The following is a 252-nucleotide window of genomic DNA, read 5'->3' as shown; positions in this document are numbered from 1 at the left end:
CAGGAGAAGGGAAGGTGGAGGGGGGCAATGGCACCGCATCCCGGGCGAGTGCCCGGCATCACCTGCCAGGTGAGCCTGTGACCCAGACAGGACCACGGGATCCTAGAAGGGCAGCACACCTAGAAGGGCTGGAAGGGACATCTGGAGATCACCTAGTCCAACCCCCTGGGGAAGCACATCTGCTACTGGGGGGTGAGGGGGAGACCTTCCCCCTGGAAACTGCTTCTAGTCCCCCCCCCCCCCCCCCAACAA

The sequence above is a fragment of the Alligator sinensis genome, unplaced genomic scaffold, assembly GCF_000455745.1.
Source record: "Alligator sinensis unplaced genomic scaffold, ASM45574v1 scaffold675_1, whole genome shotgun sequence".
NCBI lineage: Eukaryota > Metazoa > Chordata > Crocodylia > Alligatoridae > Alligator > Alligator sinensis.
This window is presented reverse-complemented; position numbering follows the sequence as displayed.